The sequence below is a fragment of the Chiloscyllium punctatum genome, chromosome 10 (assembly GCF_047496795.1).
Source record: "Chiloscyllium punctatum isolate Juve2018m chromosome 10, sChiPun1.3, whole genome shotgun sequence".
In the NCBI taxonomy this organism is placed as follows: domain Eukaryota; kingdom Metazoa; phylum Chordata; class Chondrichthyes; order Orectolobiformes; family Hemiscylliidae; genus Chiloscyllium; species Chiloscyllium punctatum.
This window is the reverse complement of record NC_092748.1, coordinates 70498068-70514131: the sequence shown is the minus strand read 5'-3', so window position 1 is coordinate 70514131 and position 16064 is coordinate 70498068. Positions and strand designations below refer to the sequence as shown.

The 16064-nt window shown below is 40.3% G+C and overlaps 1 protein-coding gene across 2 annotated transcripts in view; it reads left to right on the top strand.

Annotated features, from left to right (window-relative positions):
• The window catches only part of ifih1 (interferon induced with helicase C domain 1), a 120522-nt gene that overhangs the window by 70671 nt on the left and 33787 nt on the right, over nucleotides 1-16064 (top strand). The window lies entirely within an intron of this gene.

Sequence of the window (16064 nt, the reverse complement as noted above, 5' to 3'; positions counted from 1 at the left end):
TCGCATCTTATTGAACATGGTCATTGCCTGGTGTTTGTGTGGTAGGAATATTATTTGCTACTTGTCAGCCCAAGCCTGGATATTGTCCAGATCTTGTTGCATTTGAACATGGACTCCTTCACTACCTGAGGTGTTGGAATGGAACTGAACAATGTGCAATCATTCGCAAATATCCCCACTTCTGACCTTAGATGGAGAGAAGGTCATTAATGATGGAGCTTAAGGCGGTTGTGCTGAAGACTCTACCTTGAGGAACTCTTGCAGAAATATCCAGAAGCTAATATACTGACCAACAACCATTACCATCTTCCTTTTTGTCAGGTGTGAATCTAACCAGTGGAGAGTTTGTGCAATTGTCCACTGATTCCAGTTTTACTAGGAGACCTTATTCCCACACTCAGTCAAATGCAGCCTTGCTGTTATGGGGCTGTTGCTCTCACTTCATCGCTGGAATTCAGCTGTTTTGTCCATGTTTGAACCAAGGCTATAATGAGGTCAGGAGCTGAGTGGTCCTGGCAGAACCCAAACTGGGTGTCACTGAGCAAGTTTTTGCTGAGCAGGTGCTGCTTGATAGCTTTGTTGATGACACCTTCCCTCTTATGACCAAGGGTAGACTGGTCAGGTGGTAATTGGCTGGGTTAGATTTGCCTTGCTTTTTATGTACAGGATGTACATGGGCAATTCTTCACATTGCCAGGATCTAACTGTACTCAAACAGCCGGTTAGATGTGCAACAAGTTCTGGAGCACAAGTCTTCAGTATTATTGCTGGACTGTTGTTAAGGCCCATAGCCTTTGTACTATCCAGTGTCTATGACCATTCTTTATATCATGTGAAGTGAATTGAATTAGCTGAAGACTGCAAGCTATGATGTTGGAGACCATTGGAGGAAGCTGAGATGGATTATCAATTTGGTACTTCTAGATGAAGATGGCGTTAGCCTCATCTTTTGCACTGATGTGCTGGGCTCTTCTACCTTTGAGGATGGGGATATTTGTGAAATCTCCCTCTCCTCCCTGAGTTACTTAATTGCCCACTACCATTCATGACTGGATGTGGCAGGACTATAGAGCTTAGATCTGATCTGCTGGATGTGGGATTGCTTAGCTCTGTCTACCACTTGCTACTTAAACTATTTAACATGCAAGTCGTCCTGAATGGTAGCTTTACTTTTCGATATGCTTAGTGCTGCTCCTGGCATGCCCTCCTGCATACTCCATTGAACCAGAGTTGATAATTTGACATGATGGTAATGGTTGAGGGGGGTATATTGTAGATTGCAGTATGATTCTGCTACTGTTGATGACTCACGGTACCTCATGGATATCCAGTCTTGAGATGCTACACTTGTTCAAAGTCTGTCCCATTTAGCACAACACGATTGAAGGTACTCCATTAGTGAAGGCAGGATATTGTTTCTATAAGGACTGTGTGGTGGTCACTCTGAATAGTGCTTTCGTGGACAGATGCATCTGCTGCCGCTGATTGGTTGGGATAAGGTCAAGTATGTTTTTTCCCTCTTGTTGGTTCCCTCACCATCTGTCACAGACCGAGCTCAGCAGCTGTGTCCTGTAGGATCTGACCAGTTCGATCAATCATGCTGCCACCCTTGACATTGAAATCCCCCACGCAGAGTACGCTTTGTGTCCTTGTCACCTTCCATGCTTCCTTCAAGTGTTGTTCAACATGGAGGAGTTTGCTTATCCATGTTTAACCTGAAGCCACAAGATTTTGTGGGGTCTGAAATCAACGCTGAGAACACCAGGGCAACAACTTCTTGACTGTATACTACTGTACCACCATCTCTGCTGGGACTGCCCTGCCAGTGGGACAGAACATATCCATGAAGGTGATGGTGGCGTATGGTACATTTTCTGTAAAGTATGATTCTACAATAGCCTGTTAATGACTAGTTAGTGAGATAGCTCTCCTAACTTTGGCATTAACCCCCAGATGTTAATAGGAGGGATTTGCAGGGTTGGCAGGGCTGTTTTTGCTGTTGTCGGTTCCAGTGCCTAGGTCAATGTCAAGTGGTCTGACTGGTTTCAGTGCAACTTCATAGGGATTGATACAACTGAGTGGCTTGCACAACTACTTCAGTTGGGAATGTTTGGAGTCACATACACGCCAGACCTCACATGCAGGTGAGGATGGACACTAGTGAACCAGATGGATTTTTCCCAACAATTGGAAATGATTTCACAGTCATCAGTAGATTCTAATTTCCAAATATTTTTACTGAATTACACATTCCACCATCTGCCATGGTGGAATTTGAATCTAGGTCCCCAGATCATTAGCTGTGTTTCTGGATTAATAGTCGAGCAGTCATATCCATTGAGGCTGTCACCTCCTTTGTGCATTGTTGTTATTGATCTTGTTGCATAGAAACGCTAAGAGGAGGCCTGTGTCCAACAGTGTTTCACAGGGATTGATTCTGGGTCCTCTTTTGCTTGTCTTTTATATAAATGATTTGGATGAGAATATAGAAGATCTGGTTAGTTTGCAGATGACACCAAAATTGGTGCATAGTAGACAGTGAAAAAGGTTTTCTAAGGTTACAAAACAATCTTGATCAAATGGGTCAATGGGCTGAAAATAGCAGATGCAGTTCAATCTGGTAAATGTGAGGTATTGCATTTTGGTACAACAAACAAGGATAGGGCATTTTTAGTTAATTGTAGGGCCTTGGGTATTATTGTAGAACAGAGGCACCTGTGCAGGTACGTAATTCTTTAAAGTTTGCGACATATATAGACACGATGGTTAAAAAGGCGTTTGTTATGCTTGCCTTCACTGCTCAGTCCTTTGAGTATAGGAGTTGGGAAGTCATGTTGACATTATACAGGACATTGGTGAGGCCTCTTCTGGAATACTGTGTCCAGTTCTGGTCATCCACTTATAAGAAGGATATTATTAAGCTGGAGGAGGTTTGGAAGAGATTTACTAGGATGTCGTCTGATATGGATGGTTTGAGTTAAAGAAAGGCTGGATAGGCTGGGACATTTTTCACTGGAGGGTAGGAGGTTGAGACATGACCTGATAGAAGTTTATTAAAAAAAGAGAGGTTTAGATAGAGTTGATGGTGGTTGTCTTTTCCCTAATGCGGGGAATTTCAAGATTAGGTGACACATTTTTAAGGTATGAGGAGAGACATTTAAAAAAGACATGAAGCAATTTTTTTTCACACAGAATGGTTCACATGTGAAATGAACTTCCTGAGGAGGTGGTGGATGTCAGTACAATTACAGTATTTAAAAGACATTTGGATGGATACGTAAATAAGAAAGATCTGGAGGGATTTAGCCAGAAGCAGTCAGGTGGGACTAATTTAATTTGGGATTAGTTGGAATGAAGGGTCTGTTTCCACGCTGTATGACTCTGACTGTATAAGAACAAATTGTTCAGTTACTACTGGCACAGCATTCAAATTCAATCAAATTAATGGAATAAAAGTCTCAAGCTAGTTCTGTTGGCACAGGAACACAATGTGTGACATTTCCTCAGCGTGAGGTAAATGATGAATTTTGTTTTGCAGACTATAAGTTTAAAAATTAAAATATATTCTCACTGGTGCAGCAACAATAACAAGGAAAATGTTTAGAATAATACATTTAAATTATATACAATACATTTAAAGGATCTAGAAAATTTACATGGAAGAAATTCAAATTAATTGGCAAATTTCTCCTTAAATGTAAGATAACAAAATATGTTAAAGCTTAAACAGAATTTAGGATGAGGGGATAGGCTATTGGTATTATTGCTGGAGTGTTAATCTAGAGCGACAGATCATGTTCTGGGGATCTTGGTTCAAATTCTGCCATGGCAGATGATGGAATTTGAATTCAATAAATATGTAGAATTAAGAATCAAATGATGACCATTAATCCATTTTCAGAAAAATTCATCTGCTTCACTAATGTTCTTTAAGAAAGAGAACTGCTATTTTTACCTCATCTGGTCTGCATGTGACTCCTGACCCACAGCAATGTGATTGGCTCTTAACCCCGCTGTATAGGCAATTAGGGATGGGCAATAAATGCTGCCTCATCTCCTCATCCTGTGAACCATTTTTTAAAAAATCAGCTTCATTTCAGTCTTAGTTTATTTTTAGTTGCAGAGATCATCCTGCAAATATTTGAGCTGATGCAATTGCAACAGTTTAGATTCTCCCAAATATCCAAGAGATTAATATCTATTTGTGGTTTCAGAAGGTTATTAAATAGATTCAGCCATAGAGTTAGCTATGCCACATTATTGCATTAAAGGCCGATTTAAGTAGGCACTTTAGAATTTTTCTTTTGGCATTGCTTTTGGTTAGTTCTTGTCCAAAATGTGCTTTTCTTAAAATTAAAATTTAAAATTAGTCTGTTTTATTAAGATTAAACAGTTCCATTGTTGAAGTCTCAGTTCTGTTGTCATCTGTGATCTTTGATACTTTGATCCCACCGTGGGTTACAGTTGGTGAGGCTCAGAAACAAAATACAGCCATAGGCAGTTGGGAGTGGCAATACTGGAAATTTTCTGATGAGCTAAGTTTGATGTGGAGGAAGCTTATTAAAAAAAAATGATACTTGTAGAATCACAGAGGCATATGGCACATAAACAGACCCTTTGATTTAACTCATCCCAATCCTACCTAGTCCTATTTGCCAGCATTTGACCTATATCCCTCCAAACCCTTATTATTCATATACGCATCCAGATGCCTTTAAATGTTGTAATTGTACCTGTATTCAGAACTTCCTCTGGCGGTTTGTTCCATACATGCACCAAACGTTAGCCTTCAGGTCCTTTTTAGATCTTTCCCCACTCAACTTAAACCTACCACTAGATAGGTCAGCATTTACTAAACATCTCAAGTTGCCCTCAAGTATGTGATGTTGTGTTCCCTTCATGAGCTGCTGCAGTCTTTGGGATGTAGGGACATCCACCGTGCTAAAAAGCAGGGAATTCCAGGATTTTGATCCAGAAAATGTGAAGGGATGCTGATATAGCTCCAAGTCAGGGTTATGTGAGGCTTTAATAGGAACTTGCAGATAATTGTGATCAGATATATCTGTTGCCCTTGTGTTTCAAGGTGGCGGAGGGCTCAGGTTTGGAAGGCATGGTTGGACGACCCGTGTTGAATTTCTGTAGTGCATTTGCATATGGTGTAATTGAACATTATCGAATTCCATAGTTATACAAACACATTTTCAATGGTACTTTGGGAGTAGAATTCTGCCAGAAAGCTACCGTGATTTCTGCCAACATGGTAGCTGCTATCGTAATAGGTGTCACCACCCCCTTCTACCCAGTCCCCAAAGAAAAGGCCCCCTTGCACATTACAGACCATATCCTTATATGTTTACATTTCAGCTGCAAAACATTGTCTTCCAGTGGGAGCTATGGAATGTTTTTTGTGAAATGTAAGCTTTAGGTTCTGCTGTTACGTGCCCTGTTCTCCTTACAGTTGGTTAAATGACATGATAAAGAGGCAATTAGTGTACACCATAGAATGTTTTCATGATTTAGAGAATCTGATTTCTTCATCATATTTTCTTACCTTTCACAGTTCTGCCTAATTTGTTTGCAAATTATGAGATTACACAGAATATTTTGATAATGATTCACTAGATACCATTTCATTTGTACATGGGACAAAAAAACAGGATGATGAGTTAAATTCTATGATTTGCATTCCACAACCGAGCTAAATTTTAATCTCAAGCTGAAAGGATTTGACTCAGTGATAATGAAGAATTGGCGATAATATTACAAGTTGGGTCACTCTGTGACTTTGAGGGGAATTGCCAGGTGGGCTATTAGGATCCATTGTCCTTCAAAATGATAAAGGTTGTGGATTTGGAAGATACTGCCAAAAGCGCTTGGGCAAGTAATTGCAATGCAACTTGTGGATGACACACATTGCTGCTGCTGTGAGTGAGGTGGTTAAGGGAATGAATGTTTGATGTGATTGCTAGGCTTGCAGTCAAGCTGGTCTCAAGCTTCTTGAATGCAGTTGGAGCTGGAACCATCCAGGCAAGGGGATAGTATTCCATCACACTCCTGACTAGAGCCTTCTAGATGGTCAGCACACTTTAGGAAGTTATGAGCTGAGTCCAATATGCTCTTGTAGGCACACTATTTATATAGCTGGTCAAATTCAACTTCTATCGAGTGTCTGGTGCTGGAAAAGCACAGCAGGTCAGGCAGCATCCTAGGAGCAGGAAAATTGACATTTCGGGCAAAAGTCGATTAACCTGCTCCTTGGATGCTGCTTGACCTGCTGTGCTTTTCCAGCACCACATTCTCGACTCTAATCTCCAACATCTGCAGTCCTCATTTTCGCCAAATTCAATTTCAGGTCAATGGTAACCCCTAGGATGTTGATAGTTGGTGATTTAGTGATGATGATGCCATTGAATCTCAAGGGGAGATGAATTAGACTCTCTTCTTAGAACCTGTCATTAGCTGGTACTTGTGTGACATGAATGTTACTTGCGACTTATCAACCTAAGAGTCTATAATGTCTGAGTCTTGTTGTAGATGTACCTGATCAGGGATCATAATATTACTTATGTTGTAATTAAATCATTTTTGTGACATCCCTTTGTGCTTTACCTCTGTGTTCCTCACCCGTTTCTGTTTCTGCAACAATATCACAGCAGACAGGAAGGTAAGATGCTTTGATCTTCCTCTGAGGGCACTTGAGAATGGCCATTGTAAGTAACTTCAAGCTGCTCTTGGCTATAAGTGGCCAAACTTAGTTACAGACAACAAAAACCCTGCAAATGCTGGAATCCAAGGTAGACAAGCAGGGGGCTGGAAGAGCACAACAAACCAGGCAGTATCAGGAGGTGGGGAAGTCAACATTTTGGGACTGGGGGTGGGCGTAAGGGGAGCTGCAGATAAAGGAGAGGGTGGAGGAGTGTTTTGGGTGGGGAGAGGGGTGGAGGTATGAAGTAGTGATAAGTGAACACAGATGGAGGGGATGGTCTCTTTAAGCAGGAAGTGATTCATGGAAGCTGGAAGCAGCTACCTTCTGTCATTTTGTGACTGTGAGGTTTTAGTGAGAGGAGTCAGAGTGTAAAAACCAAGTAGAAAAATACAGTGCTTTAAGTTTATATAATAAACCTAATTAAACACATTGTGGCACCTACACCACTAAAAGTCAAATGTTCTCTTACAGACTCTCAGATTTACTTTCACTCAGACAAAGATAACAGTCTGTTATGATACATTATTTTCTGTTGCAAACCAAGTGTAGGATCTTTCTATGAACTAGTTAGTTTTTCTGATTATGCTCATTGAATGAATCTGCCACTGCAGTGAAACAGATTAGTTTATGCGCCTAAAATTCAGCATTCACTTAAGTTTCAACTGTGTTTGGAGATTGATTTGAAGTTTGTACCAAAACAAGTAACGTTTATCATTTAGTGCTAATGCACCCTGAACATAAGCAGTGGTATTGAAGGTAAATAGTCCTAAAGTGGTCACAGTCCGGTAGTAAAGTCAATCACAAAGTACCATCTGGTGTGAATTCTGTAATTTATAGCTGCTCACTAAAATAATAAAGATGATAAGAGCACCAGTGTACATTGAGACCATCAGCACAGGTTCAGGGTCACTGGCTTCTTCTCTATCTGAAGGTCAGATCTTCTTTTATTATTACTTTAGATTGCATTAAGACTGGTCCCGTGACTTTGAGATTAGGTAAAATCTTATATTGCATGAGTTTCAACAGATGTGAATTTGTAGGATCATAAATTTAAAAATCTAAGCATTATCCAACTAGTTTAATTGCGTGTTACCCCATCATAATCTGTTGTAAAGGAGAATAAGCATCCAATTTAATTCAATGAACTCTTCTTATGAGATTCTTATTTTAAAATGTGCCTATTGATTGTATAACAATGAGATCTGCAACAATATAAAACTTTAAAAAATTCAGAACTGGTAGAATACAATACCATACCAGAACTATGACATAAATTTAATAATGTATAATAAAATAAAAATAAACACTGCCTCACAATGTATTTGAAATATTGGTGATATCTATTGATACCAAATTAGAATAATTGCAAGAAAAGATTAAAACATCAGCAACTACTCAAATACAGAGTGTGGATAAGTTTTGTTCCACAAGAATGTAATCTCTGATCGCTACTTGACAGAAATATAAAAATCCATTCCAATTAATCAAGCCTCAGAAGTTAAAAATACTGATGTTAGTAATATAAAAACATAAACTGCTTCAAGTACTCAGCAATTTTGACAGCATCTGTGGAGTGAGGAACACAAAGTTTATGAGTAGAATCGTATGGAGGCCTGAGTGATGTGGGCAAAGGCATCATTAATGAAAGAATCAAACAGAAGGTCCAGCAACACCTTTCCCAATGTCAGACACATCACGTTGTACCTTGTACACATTTGGCAAGGTGAGTTTCGCACTTGGCAGTGACATTTGCCAATTAAAGGGGGTTATAGTTTGTTAAATCTCTTATTAACAGCACAAATTGCCTCCTTAATGTTCAGGTTCTAATCTTGCCAAATTCAGTGAAAAAGCTGGAATTCTCAACATGCAATTCAGAGTGGGCACCTGGGGACTGCATCTTGCCACTGATTGTGTGGATCCTCCATGTGGGTCAGCACCAGACAGCATCTCTGGATGCCAGCCACACACATCCCTTATCAATAGATATTGGTATCTGACATTTGCAAACAATTCACGATCATCCTGGCACATCCCTAGTACACTTGCAGGCCACTTAGGAAGCACAAACTAGCATTTTAAAGCACGGTAGCAACTAGCATTAAAAGGCTCTTCCAAAGATACATCACACACGCGGACAGGCACCCAGCTCACGGACTGGACCTTGCTCCATCTCAGGGCAAAGTTATAAGATTTACTATTTTAATACTCACTCACACAGCACCTACCTGTTTGCTCACAGTATTTATGCCTCATCAGTCCAGGCATACAACTGGGCAGCTTATTTTACTAGTCATGGGGTGGCTGGGTACGTGGCAGTGTCACACCTGCACACATGCCAGTAATGTATGCACCAAAAGTACTAAATTAACAGCAAGAACGCAGCCGTGTCTCAAAGTCTTAGGGTTGTAGTCCTCAGTGAAGTTCATGAAAGTAGCCATTAGGAGGTTCCAGCACAGTAATTCAGTTTTAATCCCAGTCCAGAGGTTTGGCCACAGTCATGTATCTGGTTAGAAATTCTCAGTCAAGGGGCCTGTGCATCAGTAGTCTAGGGAGTAGGTCATAGTCAGAGCAGGAGATCCATACTAGTCAGTCAGTGGGTTAGAATTAATGCAGTTAGAGAGGTAGACATACATCAGTCCATGCACTTCTTGTCTCTAACTTTGGTCAGGTCACTCAAGTCTGTGCATTGGACAGTCTGTGTCCACAAAACTGTGAAGAAAGGGGTTAGGAGGCTGTGCAGGAAGCAGATTCGGCAAAGTGCTCTTTAGGATTGTGGACTGCAGATATGGGAAGAAAGGAAATGATATTTGTGAAGGGGGCAACAATATCGGGGAGGGGGTAATAATATGGCAAGGCATAGATGGAAAAGGGGATTCAGACACCGTTGGAAGCATCCTGACCTCAAGTTGGGCAACGAATGAGCATACCAGGCATGGGTCACCTCTTTTTGCCAGGGCTTGGGAGGGTAGGGCTAAATGATCGGCAAGTGAAGGCTCAAATGGATGGGTTGGGTGGGGTCCAGTGGAAGTGTTGTGCCAATGGGATTTATGGGAAGGGCAACAAGAAGGACACTGGGTATTCAGGTCTCACCAACATATAGATTCAGTGGCTGGGAGCCATTGGCCAAGAGTTGCCTTCATAGTGCTGTAAATTGAATAGGAAAGGAAATAGTAGCGACTCTACTCAGAGTGGGAATGGCAAGGAACTGAACCTGTGACAGAGGGTGTTAACTGATATAAAGACACTTAAAAGGGAACAACATTACAAACAGACTAATGCACTGTTCAGATTACAAATTCCCTGGTCATTCTAATACCTTGGCCGATTATTCATTATGCAGCTCCTTGCCCCAGTCATCACTGACCACCTCATTCACACCAATAATTTTAGATACAGAAGCCAGGGAAAGAACACATATTATATGGTGAGGAGCAATGATCGTGGTAGAGCCCATTGCCTTGTATATACCTAGTTCATCTTGCTTTTGCAATGTGTAGCAGTCCCTCAACATAGATATGGCCATAAAAGTAGGCATCACACTGGCACAGTCACATTTGGGGTTACACAGAACATCAAAGAGATGTAACAGAAAAACAGTGTAATTTATAGAAACATAAATAATTGTTACTCATGCGACCAAAATGCCCTGAATATGTTTTCTTCTTCTGCCTCCCATGACATTTTAGTTTCATTGCCAGTTCCGCTGCTGGCATGGAGGAAGCCTGCTTGGTACCTAAAGCCCCAGAGGTTTGGTCAGACAACTGCAGAACACTGTACTTCTGAATGGTGTAGACATGCTGAGGGTCTTCTTAGACCATAAGATGTCGGAGCTGAAGTAGGCCATTCAGTCCATCATGTATGCTCCGTCATTCCCTGAGATCTTGGCTGATCCGATAATCCTTAGTACCACTTTCCTGCCCCAGGAAACACACAAACACCCTTACTAATAAAAATATCTGTCTACCTCAGCCTTGAATACACTTAGGGTGAGGTAGTCAGGGTCATACAGTCATACAGCATGGAAACAGACCCTTCAATCCAACTAGTCCATGCTGACCATGTTCCCAAACTAAACTAGTTCCATTTGACTGCATTTGGCTTACATCTCTCCAAACCTTTCTTATTCATATACTTATCCAAACATCTTTTAAATGTTGTAACTATACCTGTACCTACCACTCCCTCTGGCACTTCATTCCACACAAACTACTGTCTGTGTAAAAACGTTGCCCCCCCGGGGTCCTTTTTGAAATCATTTTCTTCTCACCTTAAAAATATGCCCACTAGTTATCACACTTTTGAAAACCTCCCACTTGTCAGTCATCCCCTTTACTTAGAACTGTCTATTCCAACCAACCATTGAAAGTTCCTGTCTCATGCCATTAAAATTTTTCTTCTTTCAATTAAGAACTTTAACCTTTATGGAAGGCCTATCCTTTTCCAGAACTATTTTAAAACTATTAGAATTATGATCTCTAGGCCCAAAGTGTTCCCCTTCCAACACTTCACCATCAGCCCTCTGTGGTAAAGAATTCCACAGATTCAGTACTGTCTAAGAGAAGAAATCCCACTTCATCTCTGTCATATTTGAGCAATCCTTTTACTTTGAGATTATGCCATCTGGTCATGGACACTCCAAGAAGGAGAAGCAACCTCTCAGTATCTACTCTGTCAGGCCTTCCAGTATGTTTGAATAAGTCACATCTCATTCTTCTAAACGCCATTAAGTACAGGGCCAACCTATTCAACTAGTCCTCTTCAGAGAATTCCTCTGTACTTGGGATCAACCCAGTTATCCTTCTCTGGACTGCCTGCAATGGTGGTATATTGTTCCTTAGCTAATGGGCCCAAAACTCTTACAATATTATAATATAACACAATGTTATTGGTATCCCTGCAGGGCAGGTCTTGGTCTTCTCCTGCAAGGAAAAGATTTACTCCTTGTAGGTGCTTCGGAGTTACATGTAATGCATCCCTCCACCCATCTGGGGCCTTTGGGAGCTACTGTGGGTCCTCTTCTAGAATGAGAGAAAGGGAGGGATTGTGTGAGATGAAAGTGGGCAGCATGGCTGTTGTTGCTGGTGCATTAAAGGTGATGAGGTATCTGAATGAGTGGGTAAGCAGTGAAGAGACCTCAGGGCTAGTTGTTTTAAGGGATGCTGGATCAAGTGAGGGAAGCAATAATGAAAGTAGCAATATGTTCTTGGGAGCTGGGTACAGTACCAGAGAGAGTCTGAGTCTAAGGAAACAAAGAGAAATGTTTTGTATAAATCCTGGTGGAATGGAGAAGGTCATTCACCATTTTTTGGTGGTGCTGGTCATTGCTCCTCCCCATCAAGGTGGAAATGAACCAGGGTAGTGGCACAATCTCCTCTGTTGGTCCTTCAGGAGGACCTTTGTCCTTTGCAGAACTCCTCGATCTGAAATTCCAGGAACCTACCAAAGAATTATGATGCCATAATCTTCTTTTTTGACATGTTCAGACTCTGTCCTTGACCAATTGGGCAGCTCCACAATGCAAGTGTTCATCCAGGTGCACAGCAGTGTTTTAAATATGCAGCGGGTGCCAGAGTCTTTCGCTGGATATCTGCTGAATGTTTCAGGAACAGTGCCTGGTAATAGGGGATAGAGTTAGATGTGAGGGCACTATGAGTCAGGGTATGTCATTAATGAGGTGTGCTTGGTAAGATTGGTGAGATACAATCTCACTGAGCCTTCGGGCAAGAATTCTTTCAAACAATGATGCAACTTACACTCAGCCAAAAATTGTAAGATTCAACCTTAAGTTTCAGCTTTTGACCCTACATCAGAGTTCTGACAAAAACTCATTGATTTGAAATGTTGAGCTGAATTTTACTTCATGGTCCTACCTCAGCCCAGCGAGGGTCCAGCAGTTCGTGCTCACAATGGGGATGCAGACAGCTACCCCAGAGACAGGACAGTCGAATGGACAATGGTAACCCCATAAACTGGTGGTTAAAGAAGGTTCGTTTGCTATCCTATAACAGGGGGCCCACTCAGTAGGTGGGTTCCGCTGAAGCCACAGCTAAATACTAAAAGACTGGATGGTTAATAAACGGAACTGTAAATACGATAACTGTAAATTCGATTAATTCAATCTGTTCTCTGTAATGTTAAAACATGCAATGTGTATACGTATGAATGACATGACCAATTGTACAGGTACCAAAGATTTATTTTTATGAATAAAGTATATTTTGAAATTTAATAAAGAATTTTACTTCATGGTCCTGATATAAGGTGAAAAACCAAGCCTCAAGCAGTAGAACCAGTTCAACAAATTTAACTACCAGATGGACAATATGTGGATTGTTTCCCAATTAAACATAATTGGATGGTTAATTATGCAAATGTATGCCTGCCTGTGTGAAATGGGCAGTCAGTCAACCTCACAATCTACTGTCCAGTAGAAAACATACCTCTGGGCTTCACAGTAATGAGAGGTTGCTAGTTTACTGGCTTCTCCTGTCTCCGTTTCCACTACCTGTGGAACAATTAAATTCATGTATTCATCCTGTTTCTAGTTCCAGGACAGCTGAGTATTTCCATCATTTTCTATTTTTATTCTGACATTTGCACTATTTTGACTTTCACTTTAATGATGTTAATGTAGTGGTTGTTCAGGCTATGAGTTTAACCTGGATTCAATGCAATACAAAAGAAGTAGCCACTAACCTGAAATTGTGGATCTTGAGTTTACAATTTCCAACAAAATATTGGCGATGGAAAGTTGGGGTAAACCCTCGTTACTGGATGAAACCAGGACAAACTCCATATTTTCACTGGAATGGAGACTGGGAATGAGTGTAAGTCTGACTTGCAGCCTTTCCCTGGGGAAATGTAATCAAGTTTCGAGAGCATCCATTCTAACCTTCACATTCAGATTTTTTTCTGTGATTCAATATTCTATATCTTTTTTATACCGGCAGATTTTGACACGTCTGAAGAAGCCAATTTCTTTGCTTTGTGAATAATGGTGACTATAAAATTTAGAATACTGAATGTAAAGATATCATTTCGCTAATATTGCTTTAAAGTTTCATAGTGTAGAAGAGTATGTTTGATCCAGCAAGCCTTAATATCATTGTGGATGCACATAAGTAAAGCCTTTTTCAGAATGCATTTCTGCGTATATGTTTAGTAGATAAATCACAATTCTCCTTTTTGAGTAGTATATAATGATAATCATTTTGACAGTTACGCACAATCTGAAGCAATGTAACATATAGTTCTACACATTTCAATCAGCTTTGAGATCACAGAATAATTAAGCTAACATTCTGTAAGTATGTGGGGAAGAGAGTTAAATCCATACTGACAAGTTGCTTGTGGCAATATAGTAAGGGTAATTGATTTCTGATCTAAGACCTAATGTGCAATGACAACTGAATGCATTAATTTATACCCTATTCCATTTTTACCGCGGTCTCCTGTTAAGAGCTAATAGAGTATCTCTTGTTTTATTATTGTGGCCATAATTTCCCAAACTCCCAAATACCTGCTTCAGTTCTGTTCAACTGGAAATTGGTGGCTTTACATAAAGTATGACAGACATGTGTGAAGAGGAGAAAAGTTATAATGAGAGTCAACTATCATTTCATCACATTTTCATGACCGAAATCATGCAATTTGTAGAATTCTGGCAGTAGATTTCTCAGCAGCTTTTCAGTCTGGAGATGTGGCTAAGCAACAGGAAAAAAAAGAAGATTTAAACAAGAAAAATATTTGCTTGTTTTAATTGAAGAAGCATGAGATTTTAACAGTAAAACGTCAGGACTTAACCAAAATGGTTTTCATGAAGGTTGCTTTCAATATTACATAGAAACTTTTAAATAGTAACAGTTTTCTGGGTAGGATAAACAAGTTTGTGTTAGAAAACACATTTTTTTGCTGAATGGTGTGTTAACGTTCAAGTTATATTCCTCTCCTGTGGGTGTAAAAGAAAACAGAAATATGTTGAAATGATTGTATGGTTCATGCCGGACCACTATTTTATATATAGAAAATGAGTCTGACCAGAATGTCTCACTTGCCAATGTTATTGGCTTCCCCTGGGGCTTTAACAAGATTAGTGGGTATATGTAATCAGAGACATATTTCCTGGCTGTTTGTGTTTCTTAAATTACATTACCAAACAACAATTAAATAGAAGAGGCTAATAACTTGTTTACAAGTTTACTTATTCAGCTTTTTAGAAAAGTGAAAATGTTCTCCTTTTTAGGTACTTTCTTTCTCTTATCCTTTCTTTAATTTTCCTGTTTCATGCACCACCTTCACTTGATATGGTGATATCCTGTTTTCAATCTTCTCTAGTGCCTTTCTGAAACCAGGAACTGAGAAATATGCAGAAGTTGCCAGGTGTACTTTTCTGTTGTTTTTCTTCTAACTTGGTTAAACAGAACAATGCATCTGCTTAGTATTTCCTTATCATTACTGTGAAGAACAGATAACATAGAACAATTGTACATTACAGCTTTTAAGTGCTGCAATGCCTTATCAGTCAGTCTTGGAAGTCAATTACTTTTTTAGAATTGTTTTCCAACTGGAAAAGTACTATTTGTAAAGTTTCACACTTCCTGCAGTCTTTGCAATTTCCTTTTTACATTTATAAAGTGGATACCTCAGCCTATTAGTGGGAATAAAAACCTATCTTTAAGAATGAAAGCCTTTTATCCATTTTAAAGAAGAAGGGAGGTCAAGGAGAGTGAAATAATTCCACAGAAGCTGGTGTCCCATCACCAAGTCACCCTTTATTTACATGTGGCGAATCCTTGACACTGATCCAGCTTCCTCAGAACCAGCTCTCAAAGTGAACAGGATGTCTGACACGCGAGCTGTCAGCCAGGATTCCCTGATTGGGACTGTTAATCTGGTCCAATCAGAGAACTCATTTCTACGAAGTCCAGTTGGATGATCTTGTTACACTCACTAAAGTAAGCATATTTTATGCTTAATTGAAAAGTTAACCTTGATTGTTTTTAACATCAAATTTATTCAGAGACATGTGGCACGGTGGCTCAGTGGTTAGCACTGCTGCATCACAGTGCCAAGAACTCAGGTTCAAATCCAGCCTCTGGCGACTGTCTGTGTGGAGTTTGCACATTCTCCCCGTGTCTGTGTGGATTTCCTCTGGGTGCTCCGGTTTCCTCCCACAGTCCAAAGATGTGCAGGTCAGGTGAGCAGGTCAGGTGAAAAGGCCTTGCTAAATTGTCCATGGTGTTAGGTGCAATAGTCAGAGGGAAATGGGTCTTGGTGGGTTACTCTTCGGAGGGTCGCTGTGGACTTGGTGGGCCTAAGGGCCTGTTTCCACTCTGTAGGGGAATCTAATCTAATCTAA